The sequence below is a fragment of the Stigmatopora nigra genome, chromosome 7, assembly GCF_051989575.1.
Source record: "Stigmatopora nigra isolate UIUO_SnigA chromosome 7, RoL_Snig_1.1, whole genome shotgun sequence".
Lineage (NCBI taxonomy): Eukaryota > Metazoa > Chordata > Actinopteri > Syngnathiformes > Syngnathidae > Stigmatopora > Stigmatopora nigra.
Genome location: NC_135514.1, coordinates 5,160,378 through 5,171,194, shown reverse-complemented (window position 1 = coordinate 5,171,194; position 10,817 = coordinate 5,160,378).

Sequence of the window (10,817 nt, the reverse complement as noted above, 5' to 3'; positions counted from 1 at the left end):
GTAGTGTGCCCTCTTCCAAACAAGCTTATTTCTAAAAGCTGCTAAAGCTTTAGTCAAATCCTCCGATCTCATTCCCTGCTGAGATCCTCACAAAAACACTGGCCCGTAACATTTGATTTGGCCAACATTTTGCAAAAACCATCTCTGCACTCATTTGTCAAGCCTTTAGCTGTTCATGAGTTTGTGATTAGCAGCTCTTTGGTTCGGTGGCAGCTCAGTACTTGTAAATGTCAGCATGGACACAGCCGGCCTCCGCTGAGAGTCCTCACTAACATGGCCCCAATGTACCAAGCTCACATGCACAGCTGTGATCACAGGACTAGGCCAGTAATGTCTCATCTTGCATGAATAAAGACAAAAAAAATCCATAAACAATTTTTAGTCATCGGTAATGAGTCTAACTCAAATTTTTACCATTTCTTACAAAAGAAGGTATGAGTACCCTGCATGTTTTTTCAATGTGGAATCAAATGGATTTACCTGGAGAAAACCCACAGAGGTCCAGGGAGAACATACAGACTCCACACAGTGGGGACTGAGGACCTGAGATCAAACCGTTGACCCCAGAACTGTGAGGTCACCCAGGACCCCATATACAGTGCCGTGAAAAAGTATTTGCGCTCTTCCTGGTTTCTTTGTTTTTCACATATTTATCACACACAAAGGTTTCAGATCATCAAACCAATTTTAGTGGGATACAGACACAACCCAAGGAAATAGAAACATCTTTTTCTAAATGATTATTTTATTTACAAAGGCAGAAAAGTTACAATCTTGTCTGAAAAAGTAATTGCCCTCTGGCTCTAGTAACGGGTTTTCCCACCTTTAGCAGCAATAACTGAAATCAAACATTTACGATAGTTTGTGATGAGTCTTTCACGGTCATGCAGTTTCGGCTGGTTCACCACTCTTAATTGCCCCTAGGTATGAATGTAAGTGTGATTGTTGTCTGTCACCTTGCGCCCCGCGATTGCTTGTCCACCAATTCAGGATTTCCCCCAACGGGTGATCATAGATGGCTGGGATGAACTCAATACCCCTTGTGACCCTTGTGAGGATAAAAGGTACAGAAAATGAATAAATGATTATTCTTTCATTCATTTTCCTCATGAAGGTTACAAGGGTGCTGTATCCTATCCTAGCTAACTACGGGCAGTACATGGGGTATAACCGGAATTGGTTGACAACCAAATTCGGGCCTCAATGAGAAAAACAACCATTTCTTCACACACTCACAGAGATAACTCAGAGCGTCAGCCTCGTGGGCATTTTCTTGGAATGTAGGATTTTTTTAAAAATTATAATTTGCAAAGAAATTAAAAGGTTTGGACACTCTTTTCAAGATTTTCCTTTAAACACCAAATACCGTTCACACTCACATTCACACCAACAGGAATTTTTTAATCAACCGTACATCATTTTTAAATGCATTACCGGGCAAAATCATCCTCCGCGGACACGATCTGAACGTAAACTCCACACAAGGCTGGAGGCTGATTGGTTTCGGAACTGTGAGGCGTCATGCCACCCTTTTAAACACGGCAATCAAAAATGAGCATTGTTCACAATACTGTGCATTGCTCTGGATTATTCGGAGATGAACAAAGAAAGAAAAGAAGGAGAAAATAATTAACATTGAGAAAAACTACTAGACTAATGATAGAATAATTCAACTTGGCTTCTTTAATTGACACCCAGTAAAGAAAGAAAATAGTGTGTTGGTTGGTACACATTCATAATTACACTCTGAAATGTAGCATGAAATGGTTATTGTGAAACATTCTTTTGAAAGTGATACCTGGCAACTGTTGCTGCCGTTGCCCTAAAAATGAGATGCTGAGTCTCCTGTCCAGCAACTGCTGCTGTTCATGCAGATGAGGTAGGTTTGTCTGCCCCCCCCCCCCCCCCCCCCCGTCTCTGTTCCTACGGAAAATAAAATAATACTCTGATAAAACGAAAATATTTTATGACAGAATGATAATCATTGCAAGCGTACGTGCCACTGATATGGGACTGTTGCAGATGGGGGAGGAGAGGAAATAATCCTTTTGTGGGCTTTAAAAAATGAATCTCAGTTGAATCACATCAGAGGGGAAAAAAAACCTCAAAGACAGTTCCAAGATGAGCCAACTCTAGGAGAAAATGACCTCCTCGTTTTGGTGATAAAGTTCTAGCCAAAATATGATATCAGCCTGCGACGTGACTCATTAGAAATGTGTGTATGGCGTGGAGGCAGCTCTTTCTATCTGCCAGTGCCTGGCTTGCTGACTGATAAGAAGCAAATGCAAATGTCCTGATAACAACTGAATGCAAATATTTATGATATGATATTCCCTAGGAATTATGTGTGGATAAAACAAAGTGTTTTATTTTCCCCTGTAGTGTATTCAGGTTTGCCCAAAATGTTCTTTCTGTTTCCTGTCTGTTTTTACTTTTTACAATTTCGATTCCTTCAAAATGAATTGGGCCTATGTATTATGTTAAGCTATTTGTTTGCAAAGGATGCTAATTAGTTACTGTAATTACGGCAATGACAGTTGCTAAATTGTTTTTAAAGCATTACAGTGTGCCTGTGCCAGAAGATTGCAGTACTTATTTTTAGGATTTAGGCATTTGCTGGAAATACTCCCACTCTAAGGCCAAAAGTGGGAATTTTTGAACAACAAAGCAGTAATTTTCTAAGCCAAGACATTTTTTTGAAAATGTCTGTTAATTTGCACTAATTGCTGGTTTGACCGTGTTGTGTAGTTTCTTGTCCATTCGCGTACTTGTTACTGATAGGATGTCTCCGGGGATCAGAATGGACTTGAAATAGGTTTGTTCACTGGCTGCATTTAGGCAGGATAAGTCACACTATTTATGTTTACTGTCAATCAACTATCAAAATGTAGTTCACAGAAGATTTGTAATTATTACTCCCAGTATATTCTACGCGCTCTTTCAAGTATAGTCAACATTAATTAATTACACTTTGCCTGTATGCTTTATGTACTGGAAAAAAAATGTTTGAATGAACATGGACTTTAGCTATTGGACCTGCCTGAAAATCCTTTCAACTTTACAGTATACAATATTCAGTGTACAATATACAGTTGTTTATTCATCTTTTAAATTCATCAAGTAAATTTAAAGTAGATTTGATTTAAACACAAAATATTAGTCATCTTTTCACTTCCTAATTATAAATAATCTATAGTAAAACACTTGTTATTTTCACGTCTGTGAGACAGACATTAATTTTGAAAGAGAAAAATTGAGTCGCTTATTTACAATTGATTATTTTGCAATATTATTTGGTATAATTATTTAAACATTTTAAAAAAAATCTGAGTTTTATGGTCACGCAATATTTGGTTTACACATATACAGATGATAAAGTCGGTACTTAAACAATGGTCAAGCTTCTATGTGAGTAGACCTGCTTTGGATTATGTTTTCTTTATGTTTGAATTGTTTTCTATGTCTTTTTTTGTAATCAGCAGCAGCTTTATGCAATACGTAACTCACTGTATTTATATGGTTTGTTTAATAACGACTGCACATTAGTACCATTTTAATTACAATGTTTTATTTTGTTTTAAACTAATCATTATGTAAGTTTTAACTCAAAAAGTTGGTTAAAATGAAAGAATCAAATTCTGCTTTACCCAAGTGGTAGTTTTTCAAAGAGTGATAATATTGGGCCCAAATGTTTGTTGTGCATTTTTTGGTTTTTATTTAAATGTTAATTTGTTTATTTTGTAGGATAAAAGATTTTTTGTAGCTTTTTGAAAAGAAAAATCTCAGCAAACTAATTTTTAAAACTTAACAAACTATTTTCACTTAATTGTACCATTTATATATCAATGCCAGGGGTCGGGAACTTTTTTGATGGAAAGAGCCATATTCAATTCATATTTTTTTTAAAGTTAATCCTTGAGAGCCACGCTCCAAATTTAAAAGGCAACATACATGAAAATGTGTCTTTTTTAGTCACCACTTTTAAAGTACAAATAGTCTCTGAATTCTTTTGACAACATTGTTAAGTTGTTGCAAAACAATGAGTATCAATGAGAATATCCACGCAAAAGTATGTAATGAAAAAAAATTCCACAGTTTCCATATTTTGCCTCACAATTTAGTGGAAAGACATATGCCCTCATCAAAGGAGCCATATGTGACTCTCGAGCCATAGGTTCCCCACCCCTGATCTATGCATAACAGTGATGCAATAAACACACAAGACATTGTGGTAAGAAATATTTGCCATTTCAATATTAATTATTGCACCACTTTTACAATGTGGCATAGAGTAGTCCCTCCAATGCAGAACCCAAAGGGCAAGAAAACTATCTTCCTTTTCACGTATTACATTTTAAATGCTAAATTGGATTTATTATTAACATAATCAAAGCCCGAGCATGTTGACTTTGGGATTCCCTGATGCGCTGCGTGGTTCCCCAAACCTCGTATGGAGAGGGAAGCTAACTGTACCTTCAAACCCCACGAGTAGCTTTTTGTTTAGGTGAATGCAACTTATTATGCCCCTGAAGAAAGAGTGAGATGAATACTGTATGAAGTGCCTCCACCAGAACTTTAGACAAAATGAAAATCACATTTGGAATAACTTGTCGAAGCATTCCCAAAATTAAATGTCATGGTCCAATGACGTGCCTAGAATAACCCCAAATTTAAATGCAATATGGCCGGAGGCAATGTGCCAATACAAATACATAGGGTGTCTAAAACAAATTATTACAATTCTTGATTCCGATGAAAGCATGTCACAAACATCTTGATAAGACAAATATGAAGGGTTTCAATTTGGAAAAAATAAAATGCATGTCAAACATCTAAGGTCCCCTAGAAAAGATTATTATGATACAATGGATAAGGGGTGCAAAAGAAAAAACAAAACAACAAAATATAAAAACACAGTATCTGCAAATCAAAAGGACAAAAAAACGGCACACTAACAAACATTTGCTAACACACACATGGTCAACTATGTATACAGCCAAAACGTTCAGACGCACTTCTAAATTAAGGACAAGTGCACACATAACAATAGAATAGCATTCCCCCTTTGTGAAATCCCTTGGAAATTACACAGGATTAAGGAAAGTCCGTACCTAAATTGGTGTGTATATCTGTAATTTAATTGCATTTGAGGGTACTAATTAAGAGGGTGCTTCCTTTAATAGTTAATGTATTAGTGCAATTAATTAACTTGCCAGTCATGATAAAGTGGAGCAAAATCAAACAAAAACACAGCTTTTCTCTTCGATAAGTCTTTCAAGTATTGCTATTAGCGCTAGTGATGATATACCGGTACAGTAGTTGGAATGATAAAGGCACCAGTGGTGATTTTAATTGGAAAGATGAAAAAAAACAGACATCTATGGAATTATTTTACAATGTTCGCAGCTATAGGATAAAGATAAAAATCTGCCTTCGCTACTTATGCTGTCTCCTCTTATGAGGATGTGCTTTAAATTTGTATTTAATTTCATTTATTATGCTATGCATTTGCCAAATATTAAAAATGTCTGTACTGGTCATTAAAAACGTATGTACCGGTTGAGTCTATTATACATTGTAACATTGTATAGTTTCAACTCTTAAATTATCTGACATCTTTGAAGCTTTACCATTTACATTTGCAATAAAAGCATTTAAGAACTGTATTCTTTGCATCATAGACATAATCACAGCCTCATTCTAACATAACAAGTAATAACTTGTTAATGGCACAAACATATGTGACATTTTACCTTTTTTCCAAAGTCATTATATTTAAACAACAGTCGCTAGAAACGAATTTAGGAAAATATAGGATGGGAATAATCTTGTAGCTTTGTTCTCTCATCTGGTATAAATCATGGTTGGTGGTTTTAGCTGGGATTGGTTGTTGGCACACATGAAATTTGGGTGGCAGGTTATAAAGCATAAACACATCCAGCGCGTGCTATGTTAAACAAACCAAGCTATTATTTGGACTGAATACTAATGACAGCATGACCTCAATTTTCTGAACAGTGTGAGTGAGTGGAAGAAAGGCCACACTTCAAGTGCATTGCCTTAGCAAAACCTTTGTTTGGTCGCAGTTTCTTTCCAATTAGAGAGGCAACGTACATGCTGTTTGACACTAAATTCCCTAACAGCCCTCTGTCATATTGTTTGTTCATAGTGATGAAATACATAGAGATTCTAATCTACAGCATGAACTGCTTTTATGCTTTATTTAATGCGACCGGGGAATCAGAGACCACGTTTAGAATTCATGCTTAAACTTTTGTCGAACAGCGGCTATATTACTTAACAATTAGAGCAAATTAGGATCTTGCCACTCAGACCTATTGGAGAATGCATTTCATTCTGACTCTGAATTAGCCCTTCTTCTCTACTCTCCCCAGACAAGCAGGGATGTTCCACAAGTCCACAGGGAATTAGAGAATATTTCCTTCCGCCTGTGATTCCCCCAGGGGGATAGAGGTTGGTACTGTGTGACTTTGTATCTCATTTGTTCAGTTATGTAATTGGAGCACTGATAATCCTCTAGGACTGTAAGTTGCGCACCTTCGAAACAAGAGACGGAGTTGTCAACATGCAGGCAAGCAGAGACTAAGCTGTTAATTGCGGCATGCGTTAGTATGAATGGTAATGTAAGACTCAGCGCTTTATTGTATTGGAAGGCTATCAATTTCAATTAATCAATGATTTTGCTTGGTGTGATTTAAACAAAAACACACATTTTACTTAACATAAGCAGAAAAACCTGTTAAAACGAACTACAACCGCCAGTAATCTCAGCAACCCAGTGCCTTGATAAGCACAGTAGAAGAACTGGCATGCCCTCACCTGGCTAATTTTAAAACCTACAGGCTCTTCAGATCAAAGACACAAGTGCATCTGAAGAGTACGAATATCCTTGAAACCAACAAGCAAGTATAAATCCTTGATTATTTCATCAAATATTTCAGACCAGGAGTGCCCTACTCGGTCCTCAAGGACCCCTACCCAGTTATTTTTCCATGTCTCCTTTCACCAACACACCTGAATCAAATTCAGTAATTCCTTGAGAAATGAGTTTAATGTGGTATAAAGCTTCTGGACAGCTTGCTGATGAGTTAAACATTTGATTCAGGTGTGGTAAAAGAGGGAGATATGGAAAACAGTCTGGAAAGGGGCGCTCAAGGACAGGACTTGGCCACCCCTGACAATTCTGTACCACACTTGCGCCACTCTTCTCCTTAACTTTTGGTCAATGATTTCAACACTTGACCTCCCTCCCGTGGTCATTTCAGAGCATCAACTTTAACCATGCTGGGAGGAAGCAAAATGGGAGGGCAGAGGTGTCAGTATCATGCCGGGTGCCTTGCTGTATAACAAGGAACTACATAACATCATTTAACCTTTACAACATGTGTATCGATCCATCTGGTTCTAATCATGCTGCAATCAGAGCTCAGCTTGTGTGGCTCTTTTAGGGGCTGGTTGAGTCTACCTCCCAATATTAGTGGGAGACAAAGACATCTGATATTTTTTTTCAGATTGTCATTCCTTTGTCCTTTAGAGATCCTAAATTGCAAATATCTTCAGAGATTATAAATGTGTCAGGTAGAATCGAATACAATCTGTTCAATCGGCCAAAAAAAAAATGGCGGGCACGGATAGTGTAGGTTCTCCCATTTAAAATTATGACTACTGTTGGTAGATTCCATCATGGGTACACTTCAACTGGGAGATGTAATTGGGATTTTATTGGGTGTTTTTTTTTTATTTCTCACACGGCATGTAACCCAAAAATATGTGATGTATTTATGTTCTTCCACCTGGAAGATTGGTCACTGTTAACCCATAATTAAATCATGAAATAAGCAAAGTTTCTGAGTGTTTTTGTAACAAAAAATATATTAGATCACTCTGTCAGAGACAAATCAGTTCTAAAAATAGCTAGAAAATCAAGAGATACATAAAATTAGGTTCATTACAACTGTATGTACCAGATCTGTACATATTGCATCATCTATGTTATTTTTCCTGAGCCAAATAATGATTTACTTCATGGGTTTGTTAGTTATTTAGTTGTATTTAACTGTGAATCCCTGGATGAGCGCCATCAAAATATTTTTGTTACCTAAATAAATGGCACCAAATTAGTGTGTGACCTTTAGTGTGTTTGACAGGCGTTTAGTGGAGATGGTACTTGGCAGGTTTTCTGGGTATTTGCCAGGCAAATTATCTTGCAAATCCAACAAAATGACATAAATTATTCTTTAAAAAGATTCATACATTTAAAATAAATAAAAAAAATGTGCAGTGTTGATTGGACCATTAGGACCAAAGCGCCTCACTTTGACTGTGTAAATGAAAATCATACTAGAAACAGTATCAAAGCACGCAGTTCCTCTTTTAGTAGAGGTTTTAAATATAACTTTTAATTGCATTAAGCATATTGTTAAAACAAAATGTGCACATATTCATATCATGTGCACTACATCATTTTCCTTTCAAGCAAATGAATATAAAGGCAGCACTATCATCACTTTTGCAGTGAAAGTGAGATATGGAAAATGCTGCTTTAATAGAGTTTTTAACTGTAGATCTAGAACAGAAAATTCGACATACATTCTAATTGAATACCTGGTTGAAAATGCACCCTGCACACCATTATAAATCATCTGGAATCAGTTTTCCTGAACTTCTCTCTCCCTCTCGCCCACTTTGTGAACACAGAGCAAGGCTTTTTCAGCCTCTGATAAGTGCTAATAAATTACCTGAATTTGTAAATTAATGGCTAGCTGCCTGCTTCTGGGAGATATCATTGTGCTTCATGAATATTTTGATTTTGTGATTAGATCAAAATGTTTTGAATTCCTAAACAGCCCCTTGTCCAACCTACACTGATCAGAAACTCTTTCCTTTTTGAAAAAAAATAAACCATTCCATGCAAATGTGCTGATATGGAATAATTAGAACAAGTTTTGACGTTATTTTCTTTTTGCAATAATTTTTGGATGTCGTTAGATCTTACCTGACTGATCTGCTCCAAGCTGAGGGAAAATATGTTTTTGTGCAGCATACCCATACCAATCCACCCCAACCCCACTGCCATAAAAAAATTACCTTGCCAGGCGAGATAATGGCTTATATTGTGATGTTAAAGAGCCTTGTATTTACAAAAAGAAACAAAGGCAAGACATGTGCCAGCCCTGGAGAACATTGATTAGGCTCTTCCTGTCTCTTTCTATTCACACACTGTATCAGTGGCATTCCAGCTCCGTGTGCTGATGGGGATCAAATAGATTTCCACATTTTCTCACATTTACAGATTTGATAAGGTATGTAAGGAAGGAAGGAGGTAGTGGAAAAAAAACCATGCAACAAATGACGACACTTGGGAATTTAGGAAAATGCATAAATATATGAATAAAATCTAATGTATTCTAAGTAATCAGAGGATTTGCACAAAAGTATTATGTGTGGTGTAACCTAATTTAACTTAACCTATGCTAACTGTGCGGTCATCTCAGGTTATCTCTCTTTAAGTCTGCAGAAGGTCCCCACCTTGTGGACTTCCTGTGTGTGGCTCCAGTTTTTTACCTAGGTCTCCAATGTCTTGTGTGTCTTGTGTCAGTCTTGCCACTGCAACCAAAAAAAAAAATCCCGAATACGTACATTGGGTTCAACTTGATACTCTCAGCCTTGGTCTTTAAAATGAGTTCAGACATTTGTCAAGCTACACATCCAAATTTAACTCTGTTTCATCAGAACATTCTGACACAAAATGGCACACGATTTTGGTATGGAAATACATTGAAAAGAATCAAGCATGAAAAACTGCCATATTTGATCTCTGCTTTGAACCAAATGTGAGCAAATCAGCAATTTATCAGCAGACACTGGAGTCGAGAACTACTCTAACTCCTAAGAAGCGGTTCAACAGTGTGTTGCACTTGATATCACCGTGGCCTTTGCCACTTTCCAAAAATCATGAAAAGTGCATGGTTTTCAAAGAGTTTTACAAGGTTTTGCAAGATCTGTAATATACACCTACAAACTTAGTTGGTTGGGATAGGCTTCAGCACCTCCGCAGAGTGCAGAACGATAAGCGGCTCAGATGATAAATGTATATACATATCACTGGCGGTCCGTGCATTTTCTAGCAGCGCCTTCTCAGCGAATCAATCCAACCCTCAAAAACTATTTCATGGCTATAAAACTTCTACTGCAGCTACAGCTGTGACACAAAAAAAGATCAATAATAACCTCATACAATTGGCGACAAGACATTGTGGTGTTGCCAACTCGAAATCTGATTGGTTAAAGCAACAGTCTTATCGATGTTTGTTTAACGCAGCAGAGCCTGCAGAACTGATTGTGAAGGCCCTGAGGCAGATTTCTGACCCTGGCAACAAATAATGGCTAAAATGTGATTGGTTAATATGAAAACACACATCTGGAAGCAGTGCAAGCAGGGGGAAAAGCAATGAAAGGCAGCTAACAGACAATTTGCAATTATTTAATAAGTATTGATGGACAAAATATAATATATGATTCAGATATTTTTTCGGCCAGCAGAGAAGGCTTGAAGGCCCTGATGGCCCGCCACTGTTGTAACGTGTTTATTGTTTACTCCTAGCATACTATCGTTTGTGTATTACTATTGGACTATTTTTGTCATTCACAGTTAACAATTTTGGCAAAAATGTAAGAAAGTTCAAAGGATTCAGATTCTTGTCCCATCTACCACATTTTGTGTTCAATGCTTTTCCTATTTTCAACTAATGTTGGCACTGTTGTAGTTATGCGGTACACGAGGATGACACTCAATG